The 17,199-nt window shown below is 42.5% G+C and overlaps 1 protein-coding gene across 2 annotated transcripts in view; it reads right to left on the bottom strand.

The window, feature by feature from the left end:
- The window catches only part of GNB1 (G protein subunit beta 1), a 34,388-nt gene extending 18,373 nt beyond the window's left edge, over positions 1-16,015 (bottom strand). For both annotated transcript variants that reach the window (XM_052691895.1, XM_052691897.1), the window contains exons 1-2: positions 15,707-16,015; positions 1,506-1,557 (exon numbers count right to left, since the gene is read on the bottom strand). The gene's annotated coding sequence lies outside the window, so the exon portion shown is untranslated. The remainder of the gene's footprint in view (positions 1-1,505; positions 1,558-15,706) is intronic.
- Positions 16,016-17,199: the final 1,184 nt, after the last annotated feature.

Raw genomic sequence — 17,199 nt, 5'->3', positions numbered from 1 at the left:
CCAAATGAACAGACTATTCCCTATTTGTTCCCTCAATACCTTTCGTGGTAATACACATCATTCCAGTGTGTAAGGAACAGTCAGAAAAAAACAGGCATAATTTGCAAAAACAGGAGTCCAAAATGTACAGCTGTAAGAAAGGCTCCACATTATGCCTACCCAACAGTCTCATAGCAGGTCATCTGATTAAAAGAAGCTGTGCTAATCTATCAGATACTACAAATCCTATTAGTAACATGTACAGCAGCTCATACATTTTCACAATGACAAAGGAATTATACAGAATCCACTGGTAGTTCCAGTGTTTTTATATCATGCTGACTTTGGAAAGCTGCTTTTTCTTGTTACTTAAACAGAAGTGCACACTGATTCTTATTTGACTCTCAATAAGTAAGACTGTTAATTGCCTGCAGGACAAACTTGTGTGCTCTTCCCAAAAACACTTTAAAAAAAGGATTCGAAGGTGCCTCCAGATTGTGAAGCACACATCTACAGACACAAAGAATTTGAGGCCACCGATCACAGGAAGGTATACAGGGACACAACGTGAGAAATGGATGGGATTCTGTGAGAGAACCTTTATTTGAAGCGAAAAAACCATACTAAGACACGTGAGGAATAGCTCAAAGACTTACCTGCTTAATACACCGTGCTGGTTAAAACAGAACAACAGTTTACACAAAAAATAGGACAGAAAATACTGGCAACATCACAGCGATGCTGTCTAAAGCAATGATTTCTCTAGACCTGGAACACTGAGTTCAGTTCCAGCATCTGCACCTCCAAAAAAAAAGGAACACAGATGATATCTAGGGTTGACCAAGGCAAGTAATTGAGAACACCTCAGGAAATGCCTTTAGAGAAAGAGCATGGGGGATAGTTTGCTTTCTGCAAAAATAGCTAGTATATAGTAGGCAGAAATAACAAATTTAACTGAGAAAATGCTTCTCACACAACTAATCACATACTAACTGGCTTCACAAGAGGTAGAAACACTTCAAGTTAGAGCCTGGAAAGTAATAAAGTTTCACTTATCCAAAAAAATATTAGTGACAATTATGATTGCACAGAACATCTACTTAAATAATACCAAAAACACTGAAAGTGCAGCATGACGAGCTCCTCTGTGCACAGGAAACGTGGCCTCGTTTGTCCCAGCATGGCTGGGAAGTAATTTCTCATTCATGAGAATAACTCTCCTAATTTTTTTTTTTTTCCTTTTACTTCCCTGCCCCACTGAGATGAAACAGTTTCATCTATGGTCTCCCTCTGCTTCACGAGTTCCATTTCTGAAGGAAGGCAGGCACTAACATCTATTATTTAGCAAGTTCCCTGACCATTTTTAAATCCTTCCTGTTGACATACGAATCCAAATACTAAAGTAGAAAATCGGTATTTTAGACTTGCATTGACTAACACAACTAAAGCTGGTTAGCCACTTTTTAAAGTTAGCATTAGTTTCTCAAAAACTAGAAAAAAAGGAACTACCTCATTCTTCTACTTACATTTTCTCTCACTACAGTAGAAAGCCAACTTCTGCTGTCAAACATGAAAATTCTGGAAAGAGAAACATCAAAATCAATGTAATTATTAAGAAACAACATAAATTTTGTACCAAATTCAGCAGAAATTCAGCTACCAAAGCATAGACTTCTTTTGCTAACATAATGGGAACAACTGGTTTTTCTTCATGAAGGAGAGGGGCACTGCTTCAACAACATTGCTGACATCACCTGAAGACTTGCTCATCTCAACAAGTTTAACATTTGTTAAGAAAACTCTCGGAGCCCTCAGATCAGTTGTTCTCTCCCTAGCAACACCAAAATCCTGCAGAGCTCATGGTTAGAACAGAACGGTCTCACTCACAAGACTGGAATTTTCTGTGCTATACAGCACCCCTCAAAACATCTCCATTCTCTAAGCCCTGAAATTATTTCTGCTCAATAGTGTTTCTGATGTGCGCTTGCTTTCTAAGTACAGTTCAATATCAAGGTATCTATTTCATCAAAAGAAGTTACATAAACCTCCTACTAACAAGCTCCAGTGAGAGCACACCACTTTTCTTTCTAGAAGGGTTACAACTGATCACCACAGATACTAAGGACGTAAAAGGATTAAAAATGACAAATAACTCACACACTTCCATTCTGGAAAACGGTAATGATCTAACACACAGATGGACTTCACAACAAGTAGAAAAGACTTCAAGAAGTTTTACGACTTCCTATTTCTTTAACAGCACATAGTAATGATTATAATTCACTCCACGGTTTGAAATGCTCCTATTCTGACGTTCTGTGATCTGTCTCTACCTTACAGCACAACCTGGGCTATGAGTGATGCCAATGGACACCTGAATACACACCTTCAAAACCACTGCATCAAAACAGTGAAAGATTGCTCTAAGCATAAAGCAGGAATGTAACAAAGCCAAGCCAACTTAAATCACAACGTCAGCCTGCAGCTTCATATATTTTGAACTGCAGAGCTTAGATGAAATGCGAGTTTATGACTTTAGAGTTCTCTGTTAGCTGGAAAATTTTCAAACTACTTCAGTGTCTGGTATGGAGGTTAAGCTACTTAGGATATGGGTCATCCTCATCCAAGCCCATTTATAGATGAACCGTTTAGTGCTGCGATTATGAAACCACAGTGTAAGCAGTTTTGCTCATTAATGCCACAACACACTTTCGAACATAAAACAATAACTCACACTTAAAAGCCAAATTTCTCCTCCCTCCCCACACCCTTGAGGAAGCAAACACATCTGATATCACCATTATAAGGTCTGGGGAAAAAAAAAGAAACAGCAATGTTCAACATCCAGAGGTTGTGACAGAAAGATGTACCCACAGCGCAGACATCACGAAATGCAGTGAAATTCTGACAGAATTCCTTGAAAAGTCAACAAGTAAAATTACACTGGAATGCTAACCACACACAGAATACACAAGTGCAAAGGCTAGAACACACATCATTATTGCCCTGTGCTGCACCCTCATTAATGCAGGAGAGGTGCTGCAGAATTCTTATGCTTTCTGCAAAAAAGAAGAAGAAAAACAAAACAAAACCAAGTGTTTTAACCAGCCTGCAGGAAGAGTCATGAAGCATAACAGCAAACTTCTCTAGAAACTTCAGTTTGTTTCCAAAAGCAGGTTCCATTTTCAGCCAGGTGTGCTGGAAGCATCCTATGGTGCCTGCAGAATGCAAGCCTGGCACTGAGATAGCTTTGCTTCTGCATTACAGATGGAGCTTGTTTAGGAACAAAAGTAGACAAACCACTTAAGAAAGATTTGAATTGCCACAGTTTTCCATTTTTAGATAAAACGTAGCCTGGTAAAAGCAATATGAAAATTACAGGCCACTACATTCCTTCACAGTACTGGCTCAGCAAAAAATCCTTATTGTAATGAACTCAATACACACTCTGCCTTAATCAGCTCGTATAGCCCTGCTCAGCTGAGAGTTTGAGGTTCTCACCATCAAGAAGGGGGATTTCTAAAACAGGAGAGAACAGGAAGGACCACAGAATACTTGAAGCATGGCTCAAGTGGTTAAACCATGACACCAAAGCACCTGGAAGTCAGCCAGCCCTACCAACGGCTGTACAACCAGCGTCCCCATGCCCACAGCATTCTGCACCAATAAGGCATGGCAGCCCAGACTAAAAATACAAAATTACAGTAACTCTCCGAAGGCAAAAGCACCACCGCTTCCAGGTAAAGCTTCCCTACTACAAGCATGTGCTCTTACTGTTGTTGATCTAAGATGCTTCTGAATTGAATATATTAAGCAGTCATATTGAGGCAAAAACTTAACCTGAAACTTGATCTCAGCTCCAACACCCACCAGACTATAAGTCTCCATGCCTGAAGAACTTCTACAGAAGAAACTATGGTTGTTTTTCCTGAAGGTTGGTGAAAGCAGGAGAGAAGAGGGAAGGATGAAAGAAAACACCCCAGACCTCAATACAGTTACACGTTTAAGAACCACTATCAAGTATTTGCTACTTTGTCCAGTGTAAAACTGAGACGAAAATTAACCTCCTTGGCATTAGGAAGTTCAGAGCAGCACCTTCCACTTTCAACTTTCTGGAAAGCAACAGTCATCTGAAAGGGACAGATCCTACACTCAGCAAGGATGGCTGTATGCAGGCAGACATTTACTAGTTCAAGGTGCAGATGCTGTGTTCCAGCTACCAACCAACACTTAGCACCACACTAGACATCAAGGTACATGGCAGCTATAACATCAGCTGAACCAGGACTGGCAAGTTAGTTACCTTATAAAATTACTTCTAACAATTATTTCTTACAGCCTACAGACTGTTCTGCAGTAATAATCAGCTGTCTAAAAGCCCAAGGGATTACACAGCCTTCCCAAACCACTGCCAGTGACATGGAGTTCCAGCTATGCCACTGGGAAACAGTAATTAGAAGTCTGAAATTTGAAGCAGCGTTTCAGGGCTATTCTGTACATACAGAAATTATCCTCACAGTTTGACTGATCAGTCCTCACTTTCAACCTGAGCAGTTTTATCAGATAGCTAGAAACTCAAAGGAACAATAACACATCTTACAGAATACCCTTCAAGAGATCATTCTTTTAGTTCAGAACTCGGAGTACAAACCCGTATTTCAGAAGTTTAGAAGTTAACCTCATGTGCAAAATCCTGTGTGCCAGAGGCTATTATCACGCAGCAAGGCCACACAGAACATCTACTGAGCAATCACCCATCTCCAACTGGACCTGCTTTGCATAAACCACCAGCTTTTGCTTGCATACCCAGATTTTCTAATACCTGAGGACTCATCGTTCCCTATGTTTGAAAATAAACCTTTACGACAGTTTGCCATTCCCTGAAAATAGAATACTGCTCAGCAGAGAACAGCAATGAAATCACGGCAGGGACACTCAGAACACACAGCTCTGCAGCTCATGGCTGACTCCTTCTGCCCCCAACAGTGAATAAAAGCTGCCTTCATGGAAGACAGCATAGCATCCCTGCTGCCAAAGTACTCACATTTCCTGATGCTAATCCCGTGACCTACATTTAAAAAAAAAATCATACTGATGTAATATTTAAGCATAAAAGTCTGGGCTGTAACAGGTCACTTGATTAATCCTTCCCAAATTCCTCTGCAAGCTATGTGTATTACTAAAAATCTCAACTCTAGGAATAGCAGAGAATTCAATAAAAACAAGGGGACTATTGCAAGCACATCCTTCTTAAGAAAGGTTGAAGTAGTTAAAATATTAATAACTATTTGAACCTCAGGAATTCAAGTCAAAAAACTTTCTAATTGCAACTTTTCTGTCTCATTCACAAAGAAATTCACATTTAAAACACTTCAATGTGAATTTCTTGGTAAATTGCTGGAATAGGAAGTTAAATAATTCTAAGAACAAAAATGACAGTTTTCAATATTTTTTTAACTACGTCAAAAGCCAGTATGTTAGTTTCTACTGTTTTGTTCAATATTATCTGCATGCTATTCTTTCCAAAGAGCAACACATCGATCAGTGAACTGCACCAATTTTACCAAACTGGCCAGCTATCGCAGCTGAGTTCTGACCTGCCTACTTCATAGTTACAAATAACCACTGTAACTGCCACAACAACGTGGTAATTCACTTATGGATTGATACTGAGCCTGAGGAATGGATAAGTAGAGCATCATTGGAATGAAGTTATGCTACACCATGAAGGAAGAAAAGTATTTCAGTGGTCCTTAAAGCAACAAGAAGTATTTTATAGGTATTTTATGCATACAGCAGATAAAAGACAACACAGGGATTAAAATATGGCATGATTTCCTTAATCTTTTTTTTTTTTTTAAACAAAAATAGATTGAGCAATACGTTGTTCCCTAGCCCTGCAATCAACATAATCCATCTTTAGTCAATGTGCAAGCAGTTCCATTAGTTCTCATTGCAATAATTTATACCTCCTAGTGCTCATGGATTTCTCCCAGCAATTGCTGTGTTTTGATATGCACTGCTGATACGAAACCAGTTCAGATAAAGAGCAGGAAGACCAAAAACAAGGTTGATGGACTGGAAAGTAGAGTAACACAGGAGACCTCAGAGCCATCAGGCAGCGGAGGGGTATCTGAGACCAGACAATGCAACAATGCTTAATGTGACATGGAATGTAAACTTCAGTACAACCCAGTGACAGTACCACAAGAAAAAGCACAAAGGTACAACAGGAAATACTTGCTTTCACACTTGGACATTACTCGCTCTACAGCACCGCATTAACCCTCATAAAACCTCTGGCATTACTCTTTGTGTATCAGCTGTATTCCTCCTGACACATATCTGGTGATCAAAGTAAAGACAAAATACTCAAAAAAAAACCAAAACCAAAACACATTTATGTGGAGCCAGCCATCCAATACTACTGTTGTGCAGAACGATGTGGGTTTTTGGGTGGGGGGGATGATGGGGAAGGCATTTTTGAGTTTGTTTTTACAAAAGAAAACACATTAACTGTAACAGGCAACGTATCAATCACTGGGGTCCTTTAAAAACAGAAAAGGAGAGGCCTGTCTGAGGCCAGGCCCTATACAGAATATTAAGGACTGCCTTGCAAACAACAAAGCCGTAGTTGTTTCCAGCTCCAGCTTCCCTCTCCGCTTGCTTCTAAGTTCCGTCATCTTCCGTAAGAGCTGAGCTGCTCATTAACTAGGAGCTGATCTATCACAGTTTTACAGCACAGTGCCTGGCAGTAAACCATTTGCCATCCTGGTTTGCTTCACATGCAAGATTATGAACTGGCAAGGCAGCAGAACAGCGGATGTCTACGCTACCTTTTGCGACAGAGGGCAGCAATACCTGCCTTCCCCAGAGCGATCCCTTCCGACTTTAACTCACAACTGCAAGGATATAAAAGAAAAGAAACAAAAGATACTACTGGATAATTTAGACTGCGAAATCGGAACAAACTGAAGCAAGTTTGGAATTCCCCCAGGTAAGCATCCAGGTAAACACATCGACACTGCTAGCTTCGTGATGCAGCTTAATGCTTTGTGATCAATTCCCAGAGCAGCAAAGAAGTAACACTGCACAACCTAATTTATCATGAATTCTGCCATCTGAGTTAAGGGAAGAAGTCAGACTAAAAGCAAGTACGAGGATTACTGGGCTTCTTCTCATGACTAAAGGACTTTAATTAGATTTCCAAAACGTTCTGAAGAACTCTACCATACTTAAAATACGTCTTTTCTTTACTCCAGGCAATCACAGTAGAAGTCAATGACTATTACAGTTTGAAGATTTCTCTTTGAGTAACGCAGACTGTGGTCTCAATGTATACAATTAAAAATCAGTTCATTTGCTGTACAACTGAAAATTCTGTATTTCTTCATCGTTCATCCACAAAAATCTGACCATCCATTATAGGTTTGGATAAACAAGAAATGCAATTCTAAATCCAAGTTTTCAGGCACAGCAGACCAGTGCGCCACTAACCAGATAGCATCTTAGTCAACCTGCAGCCAAAGTGCAGGACTACACAACCTGGGGCACAATCAAATTACCTCAAGCACCAAGCGAATCGTTCCTGATCTCCATACAGACAACTCCCTCACGACACAGACAGTAACATATCTGCCTGCATCTTCAATGTTCTACCAATTCACAAAGAGCATGCGACAGGAATGCCAAACATATGTTCCAACAAAGAGAGTTCTTTAATTAGTACACTATAATCTTATTTGGAGTACCAAAGGTTGCAGCAGACTATCACGTCTACTTTGTTTTTCTAGACAAACAGAAAAAACCACCACCACCACCACTCTCCAAACACGTTTCTTTGGCTAACTGGAAAAGACAGTTCTAGGAACTGGAGAAATCCAGCAGGATCACAACCAGATTCCACCTCAGCACACACATACAGGCCTGCTTCATTGAGTGGTATTGTTTTATTTACTGAAAACAAAACCTGTGCTGAGTCTTGCATTACGCAGCTGTAAGTCATGACGTTTTACGTGCTACGTAACAGTTGACATAACTTATATTTTGAGATTCAAGTATTGCTGTGTTCAATATCCAGCACATACCTTGAATCATTTGGTGTTAACTCAGATGCATCAGCTCAACAATTAAACTTAAAAGGAGCAGAATTAATTCTATACATGGCAGAACACTCACTGCACTGATTTTCACTATGAAGACTCCACTAGAAATTAATATTATTATACACAGATTAGAAATAAATTTGAAGACTTCATGTTAATGCTATTCACGAAGTGAACATTTCTACTTACCTTTAATAGCAAAATTCACAAAGGCAACCAAGAACCAAAAAAAAGAAAAAAAAAAAAAAACAACCAACAAAAAAAGCACATTCAAACCATCTTCTGTCCATTTTCAACCGTGGGGCTTTGACTTGCATCCCAGCCCTCACTTGCTTCTCTACAACACATAAATACCTACAATAGCCCCAGCAGCTCCACTGAACACAAAGCATTCTGATTTTAAAACAGAACGTACTGGGGCAGCTCAATTCCTCCGCTTTCAGAAGCTGCATTCCCTGCCAGTTACAGAAGGACACCGATATTCAGGCAGCAGGTTGCAAGGCGTGACATCTGGATAGACACAAGCGTACTGCATAATCTCCCAAAACATTTATAGGCTTAACAGCCTGCTCAGCAAAGGAAGCCCAGTAACCGTACCCTGCGTTACCACAGACGTTCCGGTAAGAATGAGAAAGTCATGACAGTACCTTGCACACCGCTAACACCAGGTGCTTCTATTCCAGTTTCTACTCACGTAAAGAATTACAAGTTGTTCTTTCAGAAGAGTTGGAAATTGGTTTCAGAATTTCACAAAAATCAAACAGCTTTCAGCTTACGCTTTGCCCAAGGATGAACAAAGCCTTGTAACAAATGATACATGAGCTGGTAAAACATTGCATCCAAAATCAGTCTGAAAGACTGCATGCAGGAGTCTCCCAACCTCAGATTTTTTGTTTTTACCCTTTTTTCTAGAAGGAAGATTTAAAAAAAGCTGCAAATAGTGTCAGAATCCCATACGTAGCTTTTAATATTGTAATCCATCATATCAAACTACAAAAAATGATCTGATACCTCCAGTTATGGATAATCAATATTTTCTCTTTTTTGGGGAGAGCTGGCAGGCATTGCTGCAATCCCCAGGACGACAGTAAAATGATACTCTCACGTGAGAAAACACAATTAACATTGGCAAGAAGTTTTAAATGAACCTCCCTGTTTCTCTGGCCAGTACAGGAACATGCAGGAAAAAGCCAAAGTTTTTAGCTATCTAAAATTCAATTATTCTTTAAAACACATAAAGGGTATTTTTCTACTACATGGAGAACCTTTAGAAACTGCAATGATTTGGCAGCCTGAAATCCTAACTAATCAAATATAAACACAATTTTAATGAAGCAGTTTCAAGGAAACAACTTATAGCAATGAATAGTATTTCTCATTAAAACAGCAGTTACATTTTTAATCATTCTTTCCCTTCACTTTAGAACTAAAAATTCTAAATACCAACAATGAAAGCAATTTGAAGATGTAGTCATTCTTTACCATCATCACAGCCACAGAGCTACCTCATACCTCACATCCTTGAAGCTCCCCCAGATCACCTTCTTTAGGTCCTCAGACTCACTTCCATCAATACCTTAGGATTCCAAAACTGCCAAGACACAGATCACGTTTTGTCCCTCAATCCCACCAAATCAACAGACACTACAGTTCTTTTCTTTCTAAATCTGAGATAACAGACAAAAACATCATTTTCAACAATCCCCAAGCTAAAAACACTCAGAAAGAAAAGAATTTCAAAGCAAATTTACCTGAATATTCCAGTCAGTATGAAATCTCTGAGCTCTTGGTATCAACCAATACAGATTCAGCCTGCCCACAAGCAAAACAAGGTTCAAGCTTATGAGCACGTTCCCAATGCCAGCTGACCCACAGCAGCATTTATACGCACACTGTAAGACTACACTGACTTGGAGATACAGGGATTACTTCTGACCACCAACACGAAGGGCTGTGCTTATTTGCATAACCTTGCATTTCTCCTAGGGTTGCAGCCATGGATAATTACCACCGCTGGGCTTACAAGGCTAACCTACCTGTTAATCCATAGACAGGTCTTCTGGAAGGAAGGCTATTTTAAACTGGCTACAGTTACTTGCATCCACTTTCACAGGGCTTAAATCTTGCTACATAACTGAAGAATTTGCTCAACAGCTGCTTTCTCAAGCACTTTTCTCCTGTGTCCTCTTCTTTCCCACTCACCTTCCAATGAACTGTAATTTCAATAACCAGTCAGTGTGTAACATTTTGTGGCAGGGTCCTTATTTAATAACTAAATAACCTACGTTTAGGACAGCAATAAAAATCCCAGATAGAATTTAGAGTTACTTCCAAGACACACTACAGCTTACACTTCCATAGCATCCCTGTAGATGTACTTTTGCTTACACTTAATCTTCTGGGCAGTTGCATAGAGTATCCCAGTGATGCTGTGCAAAAGACACAGGTAGTGCACCAGGTCTTGGCTGCATCCAGATGGCAGATGAACATTCTGAAGTCATTACTCTCCAACTGGGCTCAAAGAAGAACCAGCCCTGGGTGCCTAAGACCACACTGGGGAGAGCAAACCTCTTCCTTTCCACCCAGTATGCTCAAGGTTTCAAATGCAGTCTTCCATGCAATCAGAAACATTGCATTGTATTTCAAGAATCTGACATCACAGCACATGCTGTGCCACTTCAGTAAACCTAATAGATAAATACATTCAATACAAATAAATAGATGCACAAGTTATTCATTGTAAAGAACAAAACTTAACAGGCCAACTGTTAAGAAAACATCAATAAAATATCTGATCTTAAAGTCCCCTTCCAAAGTATTTTTTTTAGAATGTGTGACTTCCTTAGAAGGCTTCAGCATCAAAAGATGGTTGAAGTCTTCTGGTGCTTCACTAAGAATGTGATATTCTGCTAGAAAACCTATTCTGGAACGTTGGCATTTTTGTCCTAAGAAGCCTTACTTAGAAACTCATGTTGATTGGGCATTTCAAGTAAAGGTGCTGCTAGCAGTCAGCCCAGTGCTTTTAAAAGCCCCTTAACATTCTGCTGAACTACCAGCTGGCTCAGTTGCCTATGGATTCTGTGTATGTTTCTGTTCAGTGAGAAACAAATCCAGGCACACAGATCCCTAGCACACAGACACCTTGGGAAGAAATAATACATTGAGATCCTGTGCTAAATAGAAGAATAGGGGCTTGGGGGTATTTTTGTTTTTTACGGTGACCTTGACTAATACAAACTACAACATGAGCAGTGGGAAGAAAAAGACATTTTGAATGTACAATGCACTCTTTCCATTCTGAGGTGGCACTTTGAGCAATCAAGAGACTCCCTTAAAAAATTCCATCTTATTTTCAATCATATTTAACATTTAAAATCTCATTCAAGGGTACAGATATTTTTTCCCAACATGAGCAGTAAAACACTGTAAAAAAACAAAACAAAACAAAAAAAACAACAATCCTACATACTGCCACGAACACAGGCATTAGAGACTCCAAAGAAGATTTGCCAAAGCATAATTCAACCACTTGAAAGCAGGATTTCTCTTTTCAACTTAGTGGTAACAAACCAGCGCTAAATGGACTTCTTGAAACAATACGGTCTGCCATATGGCTAAAAGTGGATATTAAAATTGAGAATATCAATTACCAATCCACTAATGCTGAGAGCCAAAATCCACGGACAGTAAGAATTTAATCCAATTCAGTGACTACAGCACGAGCCAAGCCTGACATACAGGAGACAAATCTACTGCTGTTCTCCCAGGCAGCGAGGAGCTCCACTTTCCTACTGCAGCAACTACAGAACTAAATAAATGCAATGCTTTCTCAGTGTTCCTAACTAAAGCAGTAGGCATAAGAATCTGCAAAAGCAGCATCAGTTCCATATGAACTGCATCTCATTTCACACTATGATTGAGAAACCACAACTCCTAAGAAGAAACAGTTAACACTGAGTTGTTTCCCACATGACCAAACCGAAGCCTCCAAGCACCACGACTTCCTGGTATGACGTACTGCAGTGACATCAGCCTGCTTCATTTCAAGAAAAAGCATCCTAAAAACACAAGAAATATATAGCTACTATAATTAAACGATCTCAGAAGTAATTGCATTAATTGAAACATTTTCTTATTCTCAAGATATTAGTTTTAATTGTTCCAGTTTCAAGTTTTAATAGCTGTAGAATGCTTATTGTTGGATGATATTAAGAATACAGCTACACAAAGTTCGACATTACTTCTTCATTAACCTGAAACTAAATTGTATTTGTTACTTACACATACAGATAAATTCTCATTAAGTCTAAATACAACATTTTCAGATTTTCATCTCCTAGGATTTACTGTGGAATCCTGGATTTGCACATTGTCAGAAATGCCATGGCAGGATGCCTGCTATGTACTGACCTAGCAGCTGTGCGAGGACCAAACTTGCATACATGTAATTTATCCTAAGATGAGATCTCACTTCCTTCTACCCTTTCCAATCCCATGCTGAAAGGCCAAAGTACTACTACCAAAAAAACCCACACAGTTTATTTCAAGTACATCAGCACCTTAGAAGTGCCAAGCAATGGAACTACCAGTCTACTGGAGAAGCATTCTGATTAATTTTTCATTCCTGACACACCACAGGAGCAATATGCATTTGGATGATTTCACCTTTCATTATTACCCCCTAACAAACACCACCACAAAGGAAACAACCACACAACCCCCAGCTGCAAAGTGGGCCTTCTTTCTGTATGAAGGACAGCAGAGCTACAGCTGTTCAGTAAAGTAATAAACCACTGGTTTATACATCAAGTCAAAGACAAACACTACTAGGAAGCTTGATGTTACCAAGGGTTTGGAGGTCATCTGAATCCAGGAGACAAAACAGACATTTCTTCTTTTTTCCTACTGGGTTCTGTATTATTTTAAGCCTGAGCCCAGTATATATATTCTTTGGGAAGCCTGGTCTGGTGGTTGGCAACCCTGCACATAGCAGGGGGGCTAAAACTAGATGATCATTCTGGTCCTTTTCAACCTAGGCCATTCTAGGATTCTATACCAAATACTAACCAAGCTATTTTATTTAGGTTGCCAAAGTTAAGAAGCTTGGAAGCATGCTGAAATCTCACCAAAATTATCAACTGCAAAACTATAATTTCATAAAGCTCTATAATATCTTACAATACAGTATCTCAGAGACACAGAATTGTTTTAGTATCTCTATAGCCTTTCTTGCTCTTAAGAATAAAAATAAGAACATACATACAGAAGTATGGCAACAAATTTGGGCCAAAAACAGCCTAAAAAGCCTCCACCCACCACGAGCACTGAGGGAGGTGGGAGATTTCTACGTTGCATGAAGGGAACCGCCTGCAGGAGACCTGGTTGTTACCTGGCCAGCAGGACTCAGCAGCAGCACACTGCCCTGGCAGGAAAGCCTTTGCATACCTGTCTTCTAGGTTTAAAATACCATTTTTTCAGCAACAGGCTTAGGAAAAATAAAGAACATTTTGATGGTATTAAGCAGGCACTGCAAGGTTAAAAACAAACAAACAAACACAACAGAACAACAAAAACCTCAAAATTGTGTCACCTCTTTGTCCACGAACAGCCGATGTGAACATTTCACTAAAACTATTTACTCCTCCCACCCAGTTCCTATCTGGAAAGGCTCACAAAAATGAAAAAAATAAAACAAAAACTCACCGATTTCTTGCAATAATCTCCCAAATGCACCTCCTACCCTCACCCCTCAAAAAAAAGAAGCAAACAAACCGAACGAGAAAGTAAATCTAAATACAATTACGAAATAAGATCGAGTTTGGCCAAGCTGTGGTGAGGAGGAGTTGAAAAATGAGAGCTGCCTTGCTGCAAACGCCATCTTGTTGCAGCTACTGGGCCCAGGCACAGAAAGATCCATTCATTCACGGCGAAAAGAAAATCAAACACACACCCTGGTTAATCGGCAGCCACCAAAACAACCACACTATTATCTTCCCTTCTCTTTCTCCTCTCCTAAGGCACACAGGGGGGAAAAGTCCTTTAAGATGTCATGTTTCAAACAAATTGAGAGCTGAAGAGCGTCTGCGTTTTCTGCATGCCTTTCACACACATCGGCAGCGTTTTGTCTCGATGCACACATCCTTGTGGCTGGCAGATCAGCTTAAAATACGGGATCAGTCTCACGATTAGGGGCAGTAAAACCTTTGATTTTCTGCTCTTCCATCGCCTCTCCCAGCTGAGCCACCAATTCCCCAGAGCTGTCCCCAGGACCCCTCGCATTCAATCCTTTTCTCCTATTTTCTGCTGTGGGGACAATGCATAATAACGTGGCATAAGGATGCCTTATTTTAAACCAGTCCCACCTCTGACTGGAGAATAATACGAAACATCACATTTGTTAATATTCCAGATCTCCTTTGGGAATAACAAATTGACATCTTTTATATCATTCTGATTTCCTTCTGGATAAGATTATTTCTTTAATTAAAACGGCTTTTTTTTTTTTTTTAAACGTACTTCACACCATCAGGAGAATTTCACACAAAGCTGTAGAAATAACAATCCTCTCATTTAAAAACCCTATTAGACGGGTTAAAAAGACGACGAAACAAATAAAGAATCAAAACCACCTCAATAATAATAAACCGGGAGCAGAAACGGCACTCTTAACATCTTCAAGGAGAAAAAGCTCCTTTTTCCTCTCGCAGGAAACACCCTCCATGATCTTCCTGACGGCTGCTAGAGGCACAGCGATATGCAGAGCGGGGGGACGACGACGTGCCAACAAAACGCATCCTCGTTCCCATTTTAACGGGAACAAAACGTTTTCTGCCCGTCCCCTCCCGTCCACCCCCCCCCCAAAGGACCCCACACGCAGGGCTGGAGCCGTCTCACCCCTCGTGTGCCTCACCCTCCTCTCTCCGTCAGCTTTCCACCATTACAGCAGCCACACCACAGCTCCTTTTTCTTCACTCTCTCTCCCAGCGTTCCTCCCTCCGGTTCGATTCCTCTGGAAACTCACCGTTCCCCACCTCCAGCCCCTCTAACACAAGGCGCTACGGCCCTAACGACCATTAAAAATGGAACCCCGCAAAAATCCCAAGCTCCCCTCCCTTGGTGCCACCCCCACCTTCCTTTTTTTTTTTTTTTTTTTTTTTCTCCTTTCTTTCTTTCTTTATTTTTTCCACCTCCTCCTCTCCCGGCTCCAAACACGCTTCTTTTTTAGGGGAGGCTCGAAGGGCGGTTGGGGGGGGGGGGGGGTCGATCCACCCCGCCATGCTGAGGGCGCCACGCCGCCCTTCCCGCCCAGAGCTGAGGAGACGGCAGAAGGGGCGAAGAGGAGAGGGGAGAGAGAGGCGGAAAACGGGAGGAAGGAGGGAAAAGAGAAGTGCGGCAGCAATGGGGAAGAACGGGGGGAGGGGAGCGGGGTGGAAGGGCGCAGCCACGCAGAGGAAGAAGGAACCAGGGATGGAGCGGAGCGCTGAGGGAAGATGGCCTCAGGGTGGGGCCGCGCTGAGGACGGGGGGCTCGGCGAGCCCTGCGGGGGAGAGAGGAACGCCAAAAGGCTGCTGTGCGGCCGTGCCGCCCCGCCCGCCGCCCTTTCTGCCCCCTCACACGGTTACCTGCCCTTCCGGCCGCTGCTCATCAACAGGGCCGCTCCGGCCGTCGCCCGCGGCTCCTGCCCGCGTCCCCGCCGGCCTGAGGTGGGGAAGGGGCGGCGGCGGCGGAGGGGAGGGGGAAGCCGCCCGCGCTGCGCTCCAGAGGCAGCGGCTCGGGCCGGGGCGTAGACTCGGAAGGAGCGACGGAGCGGGGCGGGGGTGCTAGCAGGTCTCGGCTCCTCCTCGTACACTCGGGCCCCGTTCAGCTCCCCGCAGCCATCGGGAAGCGAGAGCCTGGGCGCGGTTAACCTCCCCCCCCCTCCGCCCCGCCCGTGACTGCCCGGCCGGGAAACCCCGGCTCGGCTCGGCTCCCCGCTCCGCCCCGCTGCCGGCCCCCGGCCCCGCCCCGCTCCCCCACGGGCGGTGGCGATTAGGGTTGCTGCGCCCTGGGCCTCGCCGCCTCGACGGCGGCCGCCGCTGCTCGGGCGGGAAAGGCGCGCCTGCGCCTCTGAGGCGCGCGCTGCGATGCGGCGCTCAGTCGGGCAGCGCTCGGTCAGTCGGGCGGCGGCCGCGCGGAAGGCTCTACTGTCAGGAAGGGGCGATTCGAGCGACTGCCGGCCTCCTCCCGCCCGCCTCGCTCTGGTTCCTCCCCGCAGCGCGAACAAAGGGCGCGGGCGGGTTTCGCTTTCTGCCCCTCCGCGCCATGCTGCCGCGCCCAGGCCGCCCCTCACGGCTCCGCGTTTAGGAGCCGGCTTGAGGCAAACGGGGTGTGTAAACGGCGGGAAAACGGAGCAAAAACAGGGCTGTTTTTTGTTGTTTTTTTTTTTTAAGCGGAGAGAACAGGGTTTGAAGGAACGGCAGATACCGTTTTACTGCGGTTAAAAGGACATTGAGTGTAAGAATTGGCGGCTGTTAAGCATAATGGCAGGGGAAGGGGCTCGGAAAGGCGCCTGGGAAGCAGTGAACCCCCGTTGTGTCACAGTATTTCCCTCAGAGATTTCAGAATGTGGTACAGCACATTCAGCTTACAACTTCCTGGTTTTTATTATCTATTATTTATGAATTCATATCAGAAAGGTTTTTTTGCGTGGCTAAAATCCTCAGGGTTTGTTTCTTCCCCGATTTTCATATTCCTCCCACGAACGCCCATCTCTCTGTAAGGCATTGCAGAAAAGAGCAAGTAAAAAAAACCCAAAACCACCACAAAAACAAAACCAAAAAAATCCAATTTCTGTGTTACAGAGCAGACTTCCCCCAGCCTATGCAGGAGAGATGTTCACAAGATGGAATCACAACAGCACTCACGCATTTAAACTTCATTACTTATTGATGGAAAGTGAGTACACATTGCATCTTTTTTTTTTGTTTTTTTTTTCCTATCAAGCACATCTATATCTCTTTTTTCCCCCATATTTGTTTATACTTTGTAAAGTTGAGCAGAGAGGAGATAGCCTTGCTGCCTGAGCAAATTTGAACTTCTACTTGCCATCACGTTTTTGGGGAAGGCGGGTATGATT

This window comes from Tympanuchus pallidicinctus, unplaced genomic scaffold, assembly GCF_026119805.1.
Source record: "Tympanuchus pallidicinctus isolate F22 unplaced genomic scaffold, pur_lepc_1.0 scaffold29, whole genome shotgun sequence".
NCBI classification, from domain to species: Eukaryota; Metazoa; Chordata; class Aves; order Galliformes; family Phasianidae; genus Tympanuchus; species Tympanuchus pallidicinctus.
Note: the sequence above shows the minus strand (reverse complement) of the source record. Positions and strands in the feature narration are given on the sequence as shown.